Genomic DNA, 20,824 nt, shown 5'->3' on the forward strand with positions numbered 1-20,824 from the left:
AAGCTCATCAGCTATCATTAGTGTAAGTGTATTTTATGTGTAGCCCAAGACAATTCTTCTTGTTCCACTGTGGTCCAGGGAAGCCACGAGATTGGATGCCCCTGCTTTAAGACATGTTGAGTTCCTCTCGCAAAAGTTTAAACCTTGTTGCAGAGGCAAGAGGGCTACTTGTGAAGTGAGTGAGCAACACCAGAAAACAACCTAGTAGAGACCTTAAGTCCATGGCACAGAAAATGGAAGTTCTAGCGGAAGACTGAGTAAAACAGAATAAAAATTCTATCAGTAAACCTGAAAGTTTCTCAATATCAGAATGTTAGCAGTTCTGTCAGCAAAAATATATGGATTTCTGACTGACTCTGAGGCATAGATTGTCACATTCTGTTCAGCCTGGATATTTTTTTAACTCCAAAATAAAAGACATGATGCTAAAACCATGCAGTAAGAGCTCATTCTTGAACTGAAAGTAAGGAAAAGATGAAGCAATATAAAAGCATGCTTTAAGAGCTGAGTTGTGCCCAGAGTTGGGCTGGATGCTATCTTTTGGGCAGAGAACAGAGCCAAGCATTGAGTTGTCAATCAAATGATCATTTAGGTGGTTACTGGTCTGAAGAATATTAGTGTGGGCTCTGTAGAGAGTTCAAATAAAGAGAACAGTTTTATTTCTGACTAGTTTAAAATAACAACATGTTTCTGTTCATATATGTTTGATAGACGCGTTTTGGAATTTGTGAAAAATTATCGAGACCTTAGAGAGTACTTATGGTAAACTTTGCCTTATTAGAGAATTAAATGATGGATCTGTGTGAGATTTTAATGTTAATTCTCACAGAATTTGTATGTTGGGATTTATCAAAATGTAGGAATAAAAATTGTATATTTAGATTTTCACAGAGAAGTGTTGAAATTACTACTCCTTGGGAACCAGGAACATTTGGGACTCTTTGTGCAGGGCTATTTGTTGTTCTAAAATTAGATCTCAAAATCAAATCTCCTGAAACATAAAGTCAAGGGGGTTGTGAATTTCAAATTTTCGCAGCTTGTGAAGCACACAGGTATTTTGTGATGACTTTTAATTTAGATCTTGGAAAAGGAGAGTAGGGATTTAAATCTAATTTTTATCCCTCTCTCTCTCTCTCTCTCTCTTTTAACTTGTGGAGTCTTTTAAATGGTAAATAAAGTTTTCAGAAGAGGAAGAAGAAGATCTCTGCTCCAAGATTGCTTTCCTCAACTTCTCAGGGGAGCTTTTAAATCATTCCCTGTGTTTCTAACTGCTGCCAATTCCTAGAAATTCCCAGGTTTTAAGAAATAAATCCAAGAAACCAATCTGGAGAGGAGAAAGAGAGGTATCTGTGCTGAGAGCGCTTGAAACATAATAGCATAATAGCAGTCACTTACAGAATGCAAGTGTGGAGGTTGATGCTTTACCTGTCCTGATTCATATGACCCTGCAACCACTCTGCCAAGGGGCTGCCTCTATTTTCAGAGGAAAAAACTGGCATTCAGTTTGGAATATGCCTAAGGGCACACAGCTAGTATGTGGCTAAGGAGTTGAATCTGGATCTTTCTGATCCTAAAGCCCCAACTTCACAACATGATGCTTTCACAGGTTTTTAGTTTGACCTTCACACTCAGTGTCCACAATATAAGCAGAGGAGAATAGGTGAGGTTCTTTTTCTATTCCCTAAATGGAGACTCTCTGAACAAAGCAAAGAAGTGAGCCCCTCTTGGCATAGTTTAAGACAAGGGTCCCCAACCCCCTGGCTGAGGACTGGTACTGGTCAGTGGCCTGTTAGGAAGTGGGCCGCACAGTAGAAGGTGAATGGCAGCAAGCAAGCATTACCACCTGAGCTCCGCCTCCTGTCAAATCAGTGGTGGCATTATATTCTCATGGGAGCAGGAACCCTATTGTGAACTGCACATGTGAGGGTCTGGTTGCATGCTCCTTATGAGAATCTAATGCCTGATGATCTGAGGTGGAACAGTTTTATCTTGAAACCATCCCCATCCACATCCATGGAAAAATTGTCTTCAACGAAACTGGTCCTTGGTGCCAAAAAGGTTGGGGAGCACTGATTTAAGGGATACCCTCTTCTGGTCTAAAATATTCGTGTTTCCCTCAATCTATGAAATGGCCATGCACATACACAGTACTGGACATTATGCCATTACATATTCAGTTGTTTGAGTTAAATATTGCTTTTTCTTGGTTTCTCTTTTTAAAAGGCAAATACACCCAAGAAAGGGGTGACCTACTAATTAAGACCATAGTCTTTATAATCACATACTCTTACCCTTCTCAGAAGGAGTTGGGGTATTCTAAGATACTAAAAAAGGAATGATATACTGGATGGATTCACAGCCTGGGGTTGTGAATTGCTAAGGGTACAGGGATAAGGCAGCTAGGAAATTCGTAACTGAGAAGAAAGTGATTAGTAAGCTAGTTTTGATATTAAAACAGAAATTATAAGGACTATAAATCATGCTGCTATAAAGACACATGCACACGTATGTTTATTGAGGCACTATTCACAATAGCAAAGACTTGGAACCAACCCAAATGTCCAACAACGATAGACTGGATTAAGAAAATGTGGCACATATACACCATGGAACACTATGCAGCCATAAAAAAGGATGAGTTCATATCCTTTGTAGGGACATGGATGAAACTGGAAAACATCATTCTCAGTAAACTATCGCAAGGACAAAAAACCAAACACCTCATGTTCTCACTCATAGGTGGGAATTGAACAATGAGAACTCATGGACACAGGAAGGGGAACATCACACTCCGGGGATTGTTGTGTGGTTGGGGGAGGGGGGAGGGACAGCATTAGGAGATATACCTAATGCTAAATGACGAGTTAATGGGTGCAGGAAATCAACGTGGCACATGGATACATATGTAACAAACCTGCACATTGTGCACATGTACCCTAAAACCTAAAGTATAATAAAAAAAAAACAAAAAACAGAAATTATATGTTCACTGGCAAAGGGCTTCACACTTTTAACAAAAGCCCTTAGTTATTGCCTAGTTTTACATTGAAATAACAATATAATGAAATATTTTCCTGGAATCCCAGGGGGTGAACACTGGGGACCCAGCTCAAGCAGGAAAGCTCAGAAAGGAAGGGGCTGCACACGTGGTGGGCACATACTGCTCAGACACCATGCTGGGGGCTTCATAGATCTCATTGAATGCCATCATCACAACGGCCCCAAAAGAGAGGTTATTAGACCCTCTACGCAGATATTATTAACAGTAGCCATCGACATCTCTGATTTAAAAAGATGCAAAAGCCAATTCTATGTACATATCATTTTATAGACAAAAATAAAACCGATGCTAGTTTGGGCGTCACTGGCATATGGAAAAGTACTGAATTTAAAGCAGAAAACCTGTTTTCAAGCCCTGTGCTTGCCAGTAACAAGTTGTGCAACTCTAAGCCAGACTTAATTTAAGCCTCAGTTTCCTCATCTATAAAAAAGGGATATTCATAACGTATCTTACCTAACTTCAGATAAATTAGCTCATGCAGTTCATTTGGGGTAACGATTCATGACAGGTACTCAGGGGAAGAGGCTGGAGAAGACGGGAACAGATTGTGAATTGTGAAAACTGAGCCTCAGAAGAAACTCTTGGCCTATTTTAGTTTTGCTCAAGGACAGCCCCCCGCCACCCGCCACCTCAAATATCTTCTCTATCTCATATACACTATTACAGTTTCTTATCCAACTCTGTCAGATTTCCATGAAATTGCCATAAATCCTAAGATTAAAAAAGAAAAGAAATGCTTACATTCTTGCTATTAAGTTCTCGAAAGTATGTCTGCCACTTTATATCAACAATTAAACATACAGAATCTCTGGATTCGCTAGAGGGGACATCAGGTAAACACAGGCAAAACACCTGTGAATAGAAATCAAAACGATTTCGGTAGGCTGAGTAACTTGATTACACTGAGAACCTTGATTCCTCACCAAAAGAAGAAAAAGGGACAAAAACAGGAAATCATCAAAAGGGACATGCAAGGAGATCAGCCAAACAGTAAACATTTTCCTGGCACAAAGCAGACACTCAATATTTGATGAAATGTATAAGTAATTTTGAGGCTAACTCCTTCAGTCCTGAACATTTAAGGCTTAAAGCTAAAATCCTGTCCTCCATGTCTTCCCTGTGGCTAAATGGGGAGATTAAGTTTTTCTTGAATATTTCTGTAATGGTTTCCTATAGCCAGCTGCTCTCTGGAAGAGATCGAAGTGGCTGCAGTGACATGAAGTTGTCCCTTGAATCCAGACCTGGCAATTCTAAAAGGCAGTTTAGAATGTAAGCATGTAACTACTCAGCTGTAATCCTGATGTCAGTGGGGGCTGTGGTCATCTGAGGCTGGAAAGTCCACTTACGTGGCAGCTGGCTCATATTCTAGGTTCATAATGAACCAATCACCTAAAAGAAACCTAGGAAGGTAAGTGATTTCCAGGCTAAGTAAGGAGTTTAATTTAACAGAAAAGTGGTGCTCCTCCCTGCCCCTCCACCATCCAGTATTATACTTGTGATAGTATTGTGCCCTTTGACTTGGGAGTGCTCTGAAGGCAGAAGTGTTTTGCTGGAACAGGTGTGGAGTTCATACCATAGCCTTCATTGCTTGAATGAAGGAGGCTACATGTCTGTGGGACAATTGGAAGGAAAATCTAATGTCTGGCCCCACAAAAGTGCAGACTGTGAAATAAAATAGAAAATTTGTATCAAGTGTTCCAATTCCTGGGAGAAAAGCGCACTGGAGAAACTACTTAAACGTGCAAAAGGGTATGGAGAATGAGAAACAATCCTTGGGGGAAAGAACTGCTCACCCGAGGGAACTAAGTGAGCACTTTTAGGAAACTACCTTTCTAGAGAACTAAGCATAGGTCCTGGAAGTGTTAGTGTGGCTTTATTTCTAGAGACTATTCAGAATTCCCACCACTGTAATCGGAAGGCTTTGAAACACACTCTGTCTAAACAGTGATTTGAATTCCCACATACTCAGCTTGCTTTTGAGGGAGGTTTGGACAATTTGGGGCTTTAATTTTGTATATGGGCCACCAAGGTGTAGAAAACTAAGCCAGCTGTGGAATGAGAACTCCCAAGAGAAGGAAGACCTACTGGGGATGCTTTGAACTCATTGAACACAACTGTCTCATAATGAAATGGAGCTCTGAAAACACTGATTTTCCAAGGCTTCAAAAGCAAAGACTTAAATAGAAAAAAATGTACGTGTTCTTAAAATAACCAATATTCATTTTTTTCTAGTAATAACATTAAACTGCTATCTTTAAACGGTTAAAAAGCTTCCTTTATTTAAAAAAAATAGAGACTATTGTTTGTTTATTTATTCGTATTAAGCCTGACACTGAGACAGGATAGCATTAAACAACATAACCAGAGGAATGGTATATACCAAACGGGGGGAAAAAAATGGTGTGCTTCTGCCTGTAATGCCTGTGTGCAGGTTTGAGCAAATTGATCCGGAGTCATAAATTAGCGTCTGTTCTCTTCCACACTTCCTTGTAAGGACACTTGGAGGTATATAAAATTTAGATGCTTACACGTACATTTTTTTTCTTGTTGACTTTTACTTGAAATATTTGTCCTGTGAATCTATTCTTTAAAAACAGTGCTTTTAAGATTTAGTCCATCTTAAGGGTCACTATAAAGCCAGTCTCATTAATAATTTGGTAAATGTTAAAATATTCTGTAGTTAGCAGCAAATAGACTGTTACTAACTTATTTTACTCAGATTAACGGCAAACTGATGGCATTGGTTTGGCATCTAGAAAATTGGTCATTGTCTTTAATTAAGGTATTTGGTCTATAGTGTTTCCCTATATTTATTTTATACCATTGGCTAGGTCAAAAGATTTCACTACTTTTCAACTGCTTAGCTATACTCTGAATATATTTCTTTTTTATGTAAAAATAATGTTGAAAGTTTACATGCAGAAAATATTACAGATTTTTATATTAAAATACATAATTTTTATTAAAATAGAAAAACATTAGAAATATTAGACAAATTTATTATAAATGCTATGTATAAAAATGTAATAAAAAATAAACCCCTGTAGGTCCTCACCATTCAAAGATAATCGCTGTTCCCAATTTATTTCCACTTAGTTTTCATTTCTATCACATATTATTTGTACATGGCCGAGACCATGTGTCTGAACTTTGTTTGCATCAAATGTCTCATTATGTCGTAAGTATTTCCCCCACATCATTAATTGTTTCATAGAATGTTTAATGTTATATAACATTTCTCAATATGGATTTAAAATATTTTGTTTAACCTTCCTTCTTTTGCAAGGTATATAATTTTTTCTGTATTTAAAATCATGCTGCAATTCAACTTTTTTTTTGCATTATTTTCTAAAGAAACTTTTCCAGGAGTAAAAAGTACAGGAATATGCGATCCTTTTTTATGTTTATAATCCGTACTGTCACATTGCTTTTCTGATCCACTGAAAATATCAGCAATGTGAGAATTTCCCTATTCCCACTCCCAAGCAGTTCGAGACCGTGTCTCACTAAATGCCTATATTTTCACCCAAATATTCTAATATTCTTCTATTTTTCCTTTTCCTTGTTTTTTCTCCTCTTTTAAATTCACTTTAAGTATCTCATTACTACTTTAAATTTCTTTGGTTACTAGGGCAGCTAAAATGTTTTTATCAGATTTATTAGCCATTTATGGTCTTCTTATATAAAATGTTTTCTGCAGTTTGCTTTTGAAATAGCCTCTATGTGACTTTTCCTTCTGGCTGGTGTCAAAACATTTCTAGGACCAATTCCAATAAATTTACTCATTGCCTTTTGATTCGGTAAAAATTGACAAGAATCCAGAAGTGATGATCTCTTGAATGTTGTTATTATTCCAAAGGTCCACATAGAACATTTGATTTAAAGAGGCAGTAACATTTTGTAGGACCATTATGTAGCTATAATTATAAATTCTTATATCACATCCTGAATCTTGTGTCCCTTGTTATAAGAACTCATTTAAAGTAATATTTAAAATCAGAATTTAAGTTACATCTTTTTCTTTATTCCAACTTAGGACAGTATCCTAAATATCAGCTTGGCTGTGAATTTTGAGAAATTCCTAGCCACAGGTCATAATGTTCCTGTGTGCCAAGATAAGTTGGCTGAGAAATCCTGGATAAGATTCAGACATACAAACAGGATGAGACTTTTCATTTGGCACAGAATTGGCTGCACGAGAAAGTATTCAAGGGATATGAACGAGGAAACTACCAATTTAAAAAGATCATCTTCTTATTTACTAAAATAGAGCTTGTTCCCCAAATAGGCCTATCTATTCAAAATGTAAGCCAAATCATGCTACTTCTCTGCCCAGGATGCTGTACCGGCTCACTGTTTTACTTGGAATAGAAATTAGGCCCTACACAGCCTTTCCCCAGCGTGCTTATTTATCTCTGCCATTTCCTCCCTGCCTTCACCTTCTCTATCCCCTTCATTCTCTCTGCTCCAGCCACCCTGGCCTCTGTGGCATTCCTGGAATAAGTAAACTATCTGGCCTTTACATTAGCTGTTCTCTCTGCCTGGGTGTTCTTCCCCAAGACATTCACAGGGCAAACCTGCTTACTCCTTCAAATACTTACTGAAATGTCACCCTCTCAGTGAGGCCTATCTGACTCTTTTATTTAAAATTGCAACCTGTGTCCTCTTTTACAAGAACAGTAAGGAAGAAACAAATGACTATTTTCTCCTGCTATCCTCTCAACACAGATCACTTCTGATCACCAAGATGTATGGGAATTTCCCCCACGACAAGCGATTCACCAGCAGACACCAACTGGGTGTCCTATAATTTAATTCAATTCTGACACTAACTGGAGTTACTGCAGACCCCACAGGTTAAGAGCTTGTCCCATGAAACTGCCCTCCACTTCAGACACCAATCCCGAGTCTCAGGTTCTGTTCTATACTTCTGACCAACAAGCTACATGTCGGAGGTTCCCACAATCCCCTGTGGGGTTCGATACTTTGCTAGAACAGCACATTTTTTTGTGTGTGCGCCCAGAAATGAGGGAAACACTTTGCTTATGTTTACCCATTTATTATGAAGGATATTACTAATGGTACAGTGAATAACCAGAGGAAGAGGCACGTAAGGTGAAATATGTGGGAAGCGGCACAAAACTTTCAGATCCTCTCCAGTCATGCCATCTTCCTCGCACCTCTACACATTCAACAACACAGAAGCTCCCTGAAGCTCAGAGTTCAGGGATTTTTATGAAGGTGTAATTGATTATTACCTCAATCTCCAGGCTCTCTCCCCTTCCCAAAGGATAAAGGAAGTACTGAAAGTTCCAAGCTTCTGATCAAGGCTTGGTCTTTCTGGTGAAGAGTCCCCATCCAAGAGCCCATCAAAAGTTACCTCGTTAGAACAAAAGACACTCCTATCACCCAGGAAATTCCAAGAGATTAAGATTCTGTCAGGAATCTGACCAACAACCAAATATTAGAACAAAAGATTCTTCTAGCATCCCGATTGCTCAGGAAATTATAAAGGTTTTAGGAGCTCTGTGCCAGAAACCAGGGGCAGAGACCAAATACATATTTCTTATTTTATCACACTATCAGACTGTCAATTCTGAGCCCCCTTACTTTGCTTTGCTTTTCTCCCCATAACAATGATCACCAATCATATGGAAAGACTTATTTATTATGTTTACTATCAGTTACCTTTTTAGAATACAAGTTACAGAAGGGCAGGAATGTTTTGATTGTTGTTTACCGACATGTGTCTCAGCAGCCTAAAACAGTGCCTGGCAAATAGCAGATATTCAAGAAGTATTTGTGAAATGAGTTAAAAATGTCTTTAAGGGGCTGGGCACCTTGGCTCATGCCTGTAATCCCAACACTTTGGGAGGCCGAGGCAAGCAGATCACCTGAGGCCAGGAGTTCGAGACCAGCCTGGCCAACATGGTGAAACCCCGTCTCTACTGAAAATACAAAAATTAGCCAGGCATGGTGGTGGGCGCCTGTAATCCCAACTACTTGGAAGGCTGAGACAGGAGAGAATTGCTTCAACCCGGGAGGCAGAGGTTGTGGTGAGCCAAGATCGCGCCATTGCATTCCAGCCTGGGAAACAAGAGCAAAACTCTATCTAAAAAAAAAAAAAAAAAGTTCTTAAGAAAAAAATACAGATGGCAAGTGTGCTGGAGATAGTATTTGAATGGCTATCTAGAAAAAGTATGTAAGCTAATTTAGTCTTAATATCACCTTTGTGATAATATAGACAATATTGTTTATTCATTCATTAAATAGACATTTATCAGTCATGGGCTATGTATCAGCAATGTGTTAAGACAGCAGGGATATAAAAGGGAGAAAATATAATCTCTGTCTTCGATGACTACATAGACTAGTAGCATGTAAGAGGGTGTCTGTAGACCTGGCACGGTGGCTCATGCCTCTAATCCCAGCACTTTGGGAGGCTGAGGTGGGCAGATCACCTGAGGTCAGGAGTTCGAGACTGGCCTGGCCAACATAGTGAAACCCTGTCTCTACTAAAAATACAAAAATTAGCTGGGCATAGTGGTGGGTGCCTGTAGTCCCAGCTACTTGGGAGGCTGAGGCAGGAGAATCGCTTGAACCCAGGAGGTGGAGGTTGCAGTGAGCCGAGATCATGCTATTGCACTCTAGCCTGGGCAACAAGAGTGAAACTCTGTCTCAAAAAAATAAAAAAAAAAAAAAAGGAGGGTGTCTGTAATAGTCAATTTGCATCAATTTGACTGGGCTAAGGAATGCCCAGAAAGCTGGTAAAGCTTATTTCTGCTTGTGTCTATAGGGGCGTTTCTGAAAGAGATTAGCACTTGAATCAGTAGAAATAAAGAGGAAAGAAGTAAAGAATATCCATCCTCTGTAATGTGGGTAGGCATCATCAAATCTGTTCAGGGCCCAAATAGAACAAAAAAGGAGGAGGAAGGGCAAATTTGTTCTTTCTGCTTGAGCTAGGGCTTTCATTTTCTCCTACTCCTGGACATCAACAATCCTTGTTCTTGAGCCATCAGACTTGAACCAGAGCATATATCATTGGCCCCGCTGGGTCTCAGATCTTTGGGTTTGGACTGAAACTACACCACCGGCTTGCCTGTCACATGAACCAATCCCTCATAATACATCTCTCTCTCTCTCTTTCTTTCTCTCTCTCTCTATATATACACATATATGTGTGTGTTGTGTGTATATGTGTGTGTGTGTGTTTTATACATATAATACATCCCTTTATAAATCTCTCCTTCTTTCTCTCTCTCTATACATATATATATACATATATCCTATTGGTTCTGTTTCTCTGGAGAATAATACAAACTAATAAACCCTGAAGATGAAAATTGGCTCTAGAGGAATAGAATTTTAAGGATGAGTTTTCTGATTTGGTTCTGAGGTTTCTGGAATTGGCTTTCTAATACCATTACGTTAATGACGTTAATGACTATTTCCAATTCTAAAGAGAGCACTGATAGTTCATTGCATAAACTAGTTATAGAGATAGAAAATATCTGCATTGAATACTCCTGATCCACCATTTATAAGAAATAAGAAGCTAGATGACTCCGTATATGAGACTTTCAAACTTTTTTTGAAAATTAATGAGTATAATAGCATTGTTTGTTTGCTTCGTATGTTACTGGACAAAGTGGTGAAAGAAAAGGATGAGCTAAGGGATTCAAATTCCCAACTCATGTGTCGTATATATGACATAATAACTTCTATGTGTGTCCTGAAGGATTCCTTATCTCCCATAGCCACAGGGTTGAAATTGCTGAAAATCAAATGCAGAACTTCATGCTACAATTGGCTGAATTACAACACAAGTTGAACTCCCAGTGCAGGATTTCTACTGTTAAAAGTCAAGACACTGATTGGGAAAGAATGGAATACTATAAGTTGGGATGGAAACATGCGTGAAGGTCCTGATGAAACTGGGAACATTGAGACCATGAATTCTGATGAGTCATCTTACCAGTAGAAGAAGTCTTCCCAACCCCAGTGGTATCAGCCTCTCTACCCACAGTTGTATTAGTCTTTTAAATTAACCTCATGTTACCTGAGGAAATGGTAATGACCTCTCTTGAGGCTGTTGCCATGCAAAATAATGTCCTCAGGACCCAGTACCACCACTTCTCTTTGCTTCTAGACCTATTGCTAGACTCAAGTCCCAGCAGGCCCCTAAATATAAGGTAGAAAGTGTGACCCATAAGGAGGTACTACACTGCAAAAGAACTACGTGAGTTTTCTAATTTATATAAGCAGAAATCAAGGTAACATGTGTGGAAGTGCATACTAAGGGTGTGGAATAATGGCGGAAGTAATATAAAGTAGGTTAAGGGTGAATTTACTGTTAAGGGCCCACACAAAACAGAAATTTTGCATTTATTGTTGCAGCTGAGGGAGTTATAAAGGGCTTTAACAGTTTGTTTCCTTGGTTAGCTGAAACACTGACCAAAACATGGCCCATTGTGAGTGAGTTGGAAATGCTGGACAAGGCTTTGTTAAATGGGGAAGAAGGGATTCAAAGGCTTGGGGAGATTGGAATGTTAGAGTGGACTGTCATTTAAGACCTGCTCACCTACACTGGGAGGGTCCAGGAGGCAGGCCTTTCACATTTACTGAAAGAAATAAATGTGTGCAGGGACCCTCAATATTAAAGAGCTCTGTGATCACTCTTCTCTGTAGTCAAACCTCACAGTAGGAACTATAATCACTGAAATGGAAAACTTAAATGCAATGGGGGTAATTGGATCCTAGGGCACTCAACTGCCAGACAAAGTGAATGTGGTTACTGTAATACGCAGCAGAGTCAAAGCAGCAATCAGAATAGTCTGACTTGAACAGACCTATGGCATTGGCTAGTTAATCGTGGTGTAATAGATAGGAGCCTATTAAAATCTTATTTGATCTGTATAAGCAGAAAAGTTCTAGGTCAAGTGAATAAAAGATTAACTTGAATCACAAAAACAGAGAGTCACATCCTCTCAATCAATTCCAAGAGACCCAAAACATCACTGTGGCCCTCTAGTCAGAGTAGAAATTTATGAAGTTCAGGTGATCAATGGAGTTTTAGTTCAGGTGCATCTCACAGGGGTCCTCAAACCCATCCTGTGGTTATTTCCCTGGCTTCGAAATGCATAATTGGAAATATACTTAACCACTGTCAGAATCCCTACATTGGTTCCTTGACCTGTGGAGTGAGGGCTATCATTGTAGAGATGTTGAGTGGAAGCCATTAGAACTGCCCCTTCCTAGGAAAATAGTAAATCAGAAGTAATTCTCCTTTTCTGGAAGGGTTGCATAGATTAGTGCCACCATTAAGAACTTGAAAGATGCAGGGGTGGTGATTCCCACAAAGACCTTATTCAACTCTCCTATTTGGCGTTGTGCAGAAGACAGATGGATCTTGAAGAATGACATCGGATTATCATAAACTTACCAGGTGGTGACTCCAATTGCAGCTGCTGTGCCAGATGTGGTTTTATTGCTTGAGCAAGTTAATACATCCCCTGATACCTGGTATGCAGCTATTGATCTGGAAAATGTCTTTTTATCCGTACCTGTCCATAGGCCCACCAGAAACAGTTTGCTTTTGGTGGGCAAGGCCAGCAATATACCTTCAATGTCCTACCTCAGGGGTATAGCAACTCTCCAGCCCTATGTCATGATTTAGCTCACAGGAAACTTGACTGCCTTTCCCTTCCACAGGATATCACACTAGTCCATTACATTGATGATATGATACTGATTGGACTGAATCAGTAAGAAGTAGTCACTACTCTCCACTTATTGGTAAGGCATTTGTGTCTCAGAGATTGGGAAATAAATCCAACTAAAATTCAAGTGCCTTCTGCTGTAATGAAATTTCTAGAGGTCTAGTGGATAAATTGTTGCATCTGGCCTCTCCTACAACCCAGAAAGAGACCCAGTGTATTGTAGGCACCTTTGGATTTTAGAGGCAAAAAATATTTCTCATTTGGGTGTGCTATTCTGGTCTTTTTACCGAGTGACCTAAAAAGCTGCTAGTTTTGAGTGGGGCTCAGAACGAAAGAAGACTCAGCAACAGGTTCAGGCTGCTGTGCAAGCTGCTCTGCCACTTGGGCCATCTGGTCCAGCAGATCCAATGGTGTTTAAAGTGTCAACAGAGATAGGGATGCTGTTTGGAGCCTTTGGCAAACACTTATAGGTAAATTGCAGAGCCAGCCTTTAGGATTTTGGAGCAAGGTCTTGACATCAGGTAACTACCCTCCTTTTAAGAAACAGCTTTTGGGCTGCTACTGGGCCTTAGTAGAGATTGATGGACCACCACGTTATCATGTGATCTGGACTGCCAATCATAAACTGGGTTTTATCTGACACCCAGCCATGAATTTGGGCATGTATAGCAACAATCCCTCATCAAATGGAAATGGTTTATGTGTGATCAAGGCCAAATGGGCCCTCAAGGCATAAGTAAATTGCGTAAACAATTAGCCCAAATGTGAATGGCCCTCATTGCTGCTACACTGCCTTATCTCTCCCAGCCTGTACCTACAGGCTAATGAAGAGTTCTCCACAATAAATTGACAGAGGAGGGGAAGAAATAAGCCTAGTTGACAGATGATTCTGCATGATACGCAGGTACCACTCAAAAATGGATAGCTGGAACATCTCTAAAGGACAGTGGTAAAGGGAAATCCTCCCAGTGGGCGCCACTTGGGGAAGTGCACCAGATTGTGCCCTTTGCTTGGAAGAAGTGGCCGTATGCAGTTATGTACCAATTCATGGACTGTAGCCAATGATTTGGCTGGATGGTCAGGGACTTGAAAGGAACATGATAGGAAAATTGTGACAAAGAAATCTGGGGAAGAGGTGTATGGATAGACCTCTCTGAAGGCAGGGGGAGATATTTGTGTCCCATATAAATGTCCACCAAAGGGTGACCTCAGCAGAGGAGGACTTTAAGAACCAAGTCAATAGGGTTCTATTGGCACCTGTTAGTCTAATTCTCCAGCCACCCCTGTCATCACCCAATGACCTCACAAACAAAATAACCATGGTGGCAGGAAGGGAGGTTATATGTGGGCTCAGCAACATAGATGTCCACTCACCAAGGCCAACCTGGCTATGGCACCACTCAGTGCTGAATCTGCCAGCAGCAGAGATCAACACTGAGCCCCTGACATAGCATCATTCTCCAGAGTCAGCCAGCCACCTGGTGGCAGGTTGATTACACTGGACCACTTCCATCGTGGAAGGTGTAGCATTTTGTCCTTACTGGTATAAACACTTTGGATATGGATTTGCCTTTGCTGAGTGTAATGCTTCTGACAAAAATACCATCTGTGGACTTACAGAATGCCTTATCCACTACTATGTTATTTCAAACAGCATTGCTTCTGATCAAGAAATTACCCTCACAGCAAAAGAAGTGCAGCAATGGGCACATGCTCATGAAATTCCCTGGTCTTACCCACCATCCTGCAGGAGCTATCTTGATAGAATGGTAGAATGGTCTTTTGAAGACTCAGCTGGCATCAGCTAGGTGGCAATACTACCAGGGCTGGGGCAAGGATCTTCAGAATATGCTCTGAATCAGCATCCAATATATGCTGCTGTTTTTCTGGTAGTCAGGATTCACAGGTCTAGGAATCAAGGGGTGAAAATGGAAGTGGCACCACTTACTGTTACCCATAGGGACTAAGAAAATTTTTGCTTTCTGTTCCCACGACTTTATGCTCTGCTGACCTAGAGGTCATAGTTCTAGAGAGAGGAATGCTTCTACCAGAAGACACAACAATGATTTCGTTGAAGTGGAAGTTAAGACCCACCCAGTCTCTTTGGTCTCCTCATTCCTCTGAATCAACAGACCAAGAAGGGAGTTACAGTGCTAGCTGAGGTAACTGATACTGAATACCAAGAGGAAAGTGGACTACTGCTCCACAATGGACATAAGGAAGAGTACATCTGGAATACAGGCTATGCCTTAGGGAATCTTTTATTATTGCCATGACCTTTCATTAAGGTCAGTGGGAAACTACAACAATCCAATGAAGGCAGGACTATGAATGGCCCAGACTCTTCAGGAATAAAGATCTGTCACCCCTACCCAATAAAGAACCATAATCAGCTGAGGTGCTTGTTGAAGGCAAAGGGAATACAGAATGGGTAGTAGAAGAAGGCAGTTATCAATACCAGCTATGGCCATGTGACCAGTTACAAAAAAGAAGACTGTAATTGTCATAAGTATTTTATCCTTATTTTGTTACAAGTATATTTGTTTTCTTTCCTCTTTTATTCCTCTTTTATCCACTTATGTAGCGTAAGATGTATTAACTTGACATCAGTATTTTAGTATTATTAATTTTACATCATGGCATTTAAGTCACAGAATATTAGGGAAGAGTAAATATATCAGTTAAAGACTTTACCTCCTATTCTAGGAGAGGGATTTGTACATTTTTGTTGTATGCCGGATAGTTGTATCAGATTAAATGAAATTATGACCTTGTTGTCTTTATTTGGAGATCAAGTATGGTTTATAGAGATGTTTATAAGTAACAAGTTGACAAGGGATGGACTTGTGATGGTTAATTTTATGTGTCAACTTGACGAGCTAAGGGATGCATGCCCAAACAGTGGGTAAAACATTATTTTGGGGTGTGTTTTTGAGGGTGTTTCTGAGGGGATTAGCATTTGAATTGGTAGACTGAGTAAAGAAGATTGCCCTCCCAGTGTGGAATCATCTAATCAGTTGAGGGCTCAAAGAGAACAAAAAGGAGGAGGAAGGGCAAATTTGCTCTTTCTACTTGAGATGGGACATTCATTTTCTCTTGCCCTCAGACATCAGCACCATCAGCACTTCTGGTTCTCAGGCCTTCAGACTTGGACCAGGAATTATATCATCAGCCCCCAGTTTCTGGGCCTTTGGGTTTGGACTGCAACTACACCACTGGCTTTCTGGGTCTCCAGCTTGCAGATGGCAGATCATGAGACTTCTCAGCTTCCATAATTGCATGAGCGAATTTCTCATAATAAATCTTTCTATATCTATATAAATATCCTATTGATTCTGTTTCTTTGGAAAACTCTGACTAATACAGCATCCAACCCGGTCTTACTAGAGGGTGGTCAGGAAAGACTGAGAGGTGAGATGATGTGTTGGGGAGAGGGTGCAGAAGGCATTCCAGGTAAAGGAGGTAGCATGTGGTAGGATGTGGCTCCTGCTTACCCTAAAATCTGTGTTAAGGTATTTGGCCTTTATCTTTAGAGCAGTAGGGACCATGTCACTATTTAAATAGAGGTGTGGCATACTAGATTTACATCCTAGAAAAAGCACTATGTCCCCTGATTCTCAAGGTTTGTGTTCTATTTAACAAGCATTAAATGAGCCCTTATTACAAGCAAAGCATCCCTCCTTTGTGCTTTAGGGAAAATTAGAACATAAAAATTTTTCATAGACATACCTATAGAAAATTAAAACTATATTGGTAACCTACATTTCAAGTATATGAATACGATATATTTAAAGAATCTTTTTTTTCCAAAGTTAATTGCAGTATGTTTATATTGGATACCAAGGGAAAAAATATTTTAGAAGCTTACTGAGAATGAAAAGGAATACATTTGCAACTTATAAGGTTGGGAGACTTGGTGATCGCTTCATAAATGTGCAGCAGAAGCAAGTTCATATGTATTCTGAAAGCATGTTTGATGCACGTGACTAGAATTTATGAAGAGGCAAAGCTACGTTCTTTATGAGCTCTAGGCCTTTCCTGCCTGGGAAGGACAGCCACCCTCTTGTGGGTGTCGTATTTTGTCCTCACTGCAGTGCAGGTGTGAGGAGCAGCCCCATACTCCACTTTTTCATGTGCCCAGTGATGTCATTAGAGTCTTTGTACTGGCTTCAGTAAAACAATCTTCGGGACAGACTATCCTGCTCTGCCCTTATACCCTTTTTCTGATGTTGCACAATATCTAGTCACTTCTGGGATTTCCTATCAGAGTTGAGAATTGTGGGAAGAGGAAAGGCATTTTCGCAAGAGTTTATTATATTACTTGAGTTCAGATTTGTACATTCTTGATTGGTTCTCTCTGTTCAAAGGTCAAATTCCCAATAGTGCTTTTGACTCTGCAAGAGATAGATTTTCTTTGTCTCCCGTAGAACATTCTTACTACCTATGAATAAAACTTTATAAATACCGCAATTGTTTGGGTTCTGTTTTTGTATTATTCTCTCTTTTTTATTGCAATTATTAAGAACATGAACTCTAGCTGGTTGCAAACCAGGCACTGAAACTAAGTGTGTAGTCTTTGGCAAATTTTTAAACCTCCCTTTGCCTTAGTTTTTCTCCTCTATTAATAGAGATAACAATTCTCCACTTTCATAGCATTGTAGTCAGCTATGATACGTAAAGCCCTTAGAATACTGCCTGTATATGATACTACCCAACATTGCATTTTGCAAATTGAGTACTTTGTAAAGTGCTTTGAAGGAAAGTCAGAATGAAAAAAATTCCCTGAAATGGGTAAATGCCAACTCCAGAATTAATATTAGACAGTTAATCGCATCACATTTTAACACAACTTTGATGGCGCATACAATAAACGGTGACTATATCCACATCTAAATTAGTGCTAAGAAATCAATAGCTAATTGAAACATTAATGTGGCCAGTATATTATCCATTTTGCTTTGTTTTATAATTGTTTCTACTAAGGTAGCAGACTTTTATATGATGGGTTTTTTTTTTTCTTTTAGTCTTTTTTTCAGGTTCAGAAGGAACATGCTGCATTTAAGTAACATAGGCCTAAGAGTTGTAACATCTTAACCCATGGTAAGATATTAAAATAAATGTAGCCATCAGTGAAGCCACTGAATTAATCAAGTAGTTGGTGCAAAAGTAATTGCAGTTTTCGCTATCACTTAAAGGGTAAAAACCATAATTACTTTTTCACCAACCTAACAGAACTCAGACCCAGAAACATGCCCAACAGCCACAATGGCCTAAATGTACCTCTCCAAAGGGCCTTATTTACAGTCGCCATAACATTAAAGTGAATCCTCTATCCCTTAGTAGGGCATAACTTGAAATAATGAATTTTCCTTTGTTCATATTTAGAGGTTTCACATGTTTGGAATTCAACAACAGGGCTTAACTTTGATAAATCAGGAATCATGGGTCATGTTCAGAGAATGCAGGAAATAAATCTTTCTATATTGGCTCTATCCTTCTGAAGATCATATAAATATGCTAATGATTGGAAGCATGCATTCTTCTTTATAGATTTCAATTCTGAAAATAGAAAAGTTTTCATCTACGGCATTTCTACTTAATTCATTCATCAAATATTTTTCAAGGAACTCTTATGTCCTAGGCACTGTTCTGGGTACTGAAAAGCAGCAGTCAAAAAAAAAAAAAAATGACAGAAGTCCCCAACCTCAAAAAGCACGTATTCTAATGGAGGTAGCCAAGAGAAAACAAGCGAGTACAAATAAAATGTCATATGGTGGTAAGTATGAAGAAGAAAATAAAGCTAGGGTCTGAGAGGCAGCACTGCAGTTTTGAAGAGAATGCAGCTTTAAATAGAGTGCACCTTTAAATAGACCTGAGCAAGATGGCAATGTTTAGGCTGGGATGGCTGTAATCCCAGCACTTTGAGAGGCTGAGGTGGGAGGATCACCTTGAGGTGGTTAGAGGCTTCGTGAGCTACGATCACGCCACCGCACTGCAGCCTGGGACACAGCGCAAGATCATATCTTAAATAAATAAATAAATATAACAAAGAAGGCAACATTTAGCAAAGACGAAGGCAAGGAGGACGTTCTTGAGGAAGAGTACTCCAGGCAAAGGAACCAACAGGAGCAACAGGTAAGGCATGTGTGGTGGGGCATGTGCGGTGTGTGTGAGGAACAGCAACAAGGCCAATGTGGCTGAAGCAAAGTGACCAAGGCAGGGCAAAACAAGGCAAACAACCAGAGGGGCAAAAAAGGAGCACATAAATTATTCAGGAGATTTTAGCTACTCCAGAGACTTTGGCTTTTGCTCTGGCTAATGGGAAACTGTCGGGGAGTTTTGAGAAGTGCCATGATCTTACATTGTGAAGAGATCAGTATGCCTACTGTTAAGAGGCTACTTCTGTAATCCAGAGGAGAGATAATGGTGCCTTTGAGCATGGTGATATTTGCGGCAGTAGTGAGAAGTAGGTGGATCCTGGATATTTTTTAGTGTAAAATCAACAGGATTTGCAGATGGATGTGATGTGATGTGTAAGAGCGAGAGAAGAATCAAGAATGACACCCAAGTGTTTGGCTTGAGTGATGGAAAGTCTAGACTTGCCATTTGCTGAGATAAGAAACACATACTGGGAAAAACAGAGGTGGAGAGGAAGAAATCACACATTCAATACTGGCTACATTAAGTTCGATACCCTTACTTATCAGGTATCTAAACAGCAATGTTGAATAATGTCTTAGTTCACTTTGTGTTGATATAAATAACTACCTGAGGCTGAATAACTTATAAAGAAAACAGGTTTATTTGGCTGACAGTTCTGCAGACTGTACAAGAAGCATGGCACCAGCATCTGCTTCTGGTGAGGACCTCAGGAAGCCTCCAATCGTGGCAGAAGGGGAAGGGGAGCGGGCATCACATGGCAAGAGGAGGGAAGCAAGAGAGAGAGAGGGGCAGGTGCAAGGCTCTTTTTTAACAATCATATCTCCCAGGAACCAACAGAGGGAGAACTAACTCATTATGCAAGGACAAATGTTCATGAAAGATCCTGAATGTCCCAAATACCTGCCTCCAGGCCCCACCTCCAACACTGGGGAACAAATTATAACATAAAATTTAGAGGGTACAAATATTTAAAGTATATCAAAGAAGGAGTTTGCTTTAAGCATCATCTTTGTTCTGAATATATTACTTATAGCTGAGTGTTTCTGTAGTGATGAGACATTTGAATTGTTTCTTGGTACAAACGATGTTTATGAACTTCTACAAGAAGTTCAGAACCTCAACACTGCTTTCAGGAAAAGCAAACTAGTAACAGTAAGATATCAGTTGTGTGCTTCTGAGGTAGAAAAGGAGTCCCAAAATAGAGCTAACTCTGTCTACAAAAGCTGCAAGAGGTTGCCAAAGAGTAAAACCAAAGATTTTACTGCAGTGAGCTGTTATACAGGCAGTGGTTTTAGGGTCTTTGGACTCTTCAGTGCTAAGTATAAATTGGTTTGATTTTCAAGCACAAGAGAAAACAATGTTTCTTGTGCCAGGTATGTATTTATGCACAAACTAGTTTGAAAGGCTTCAGCGTGAATGCCCAAATTACAATTGACCTCTGCTAGTCTCGGCAGTAGCACCAAGAAATGGAGCATAAGAAATGAAAGAAATGTCAGGATACATTTGTAGCAACAGAGAAATGGCAGTGAGAAAATCTCAGGAAATACAAAACTTACAGTAAAATTAAAAATCTAAATGCCTGCTGGAGAAAGGTAGGTAATGGCAATGGGTAAAGCCAGCATAGCACACACACAATAACAGGAAGTGGTGGGGACTGCGGTGACCTGCAGGGCAGGCACGGGTGGGGAGTGGGGAGGGCTGAAGCTACAAAAGGTGGGGGATGTTCTCCGTTGCCAAGCAGGACTAGGAGGAAGCACAGTGCAGACAGATTTTGCCTTATTTCCAGAAAAGCCAGAAATCTGGATATTTACATGAAATCTCCTGATTTTTAAATGTTGGCATTTAGTTCACATTTTCAAAAAACACTGTGGAAGCCAAACAA

This window comes from Hylobates moloch, unplaced genomic scaffold (genome assembly GCF_009828535.3).
Source record: "Hylobates moloch isolate HMO894 unplaced genomic scaffold, HMol_V3 SCAFFOLD_12, whole genome shotgun sequence".
Classification (NCBI taxonomy): Eukaryota; Metazoa; Chordata; class Mammalia; order Primates; family Hylobatidae; genus Hylobates; species Hylobates moloch.